At 42.7% G+C, this 532-nt stretch overlaps 1 protein-coding gene across 1 annotated transcript in view; it reads right to left on the bottom strand.

The window, feature by feature from the left end:
* The window catches only part of LOC103595116 (spondin-1-like), a 134,784-nt gene that overhangs the window by 59,796 nt on the left and 74,456 nt on the right, over positions 1-532 (bottom strand). The window lies entirely within an intron of this gene.

Below are 532 nucleotides of genomic sequence, written 5' to 3'. Positions count from 1 at the left end.
TACCATCAGATGTAAAGACCTTCATTTTTCCATCTGCATCTACCCTTCCCTCCTTCATTCCTGTGATGACAGATGAGCCTCACTTGTTCACCTCTGCTTTGGTCCCATCGCTTAATCCTGACTCTAACAAATGTCCCTTTTGTCTCCTCCAGATTCAACTTTTGCCCCAACTGAATCACTCCCATTAGCCTTTTAAGCAATTTGAGTCTCTTCCATTTAAAAATTAAGAGACATCACTTAACTCTTCATCCCCCTCTAGTTATGGTCTTATCTCTCTTCTCTCCATCACAATCAGATTCCTTGAACAAGTTGGCTATACTTACTGTCTTCATTTCACCTCCCACTAACTCTTCAACTCAGTCCTGTGTGTTTTCAGGCCACATCACACTACCAAAATAACTCTAGCTAAGGCTTCTGCAATGCAATGCTTAATCCAATAGATACTATATAATCCTTCTTGAAATGCTAACCTTCTCCCTTGGCTTCTGTGCCACAGCTCCTTCTTGGTCAGCCCCCACCCCACTCCTGACTT

This window comes from Galeopterus variegatus, unplaced genomic scaffold, assembly GCF_000696425.1.
Source record: "Galeopterus variegatus unplaced genomic scaffold, G_variegatus-3.0.2 Scaffold1686, whole genome shotgun sequence".
NCBI lineage: Eukaryota > Metazoa > Chordata > Mammalia > Dermoptera > Cynocephalidae > Galeopterus > Galeopterus variegatus.
This window is presented reverse-complemented; position numbering and strand designations above follow the sequence as displayed.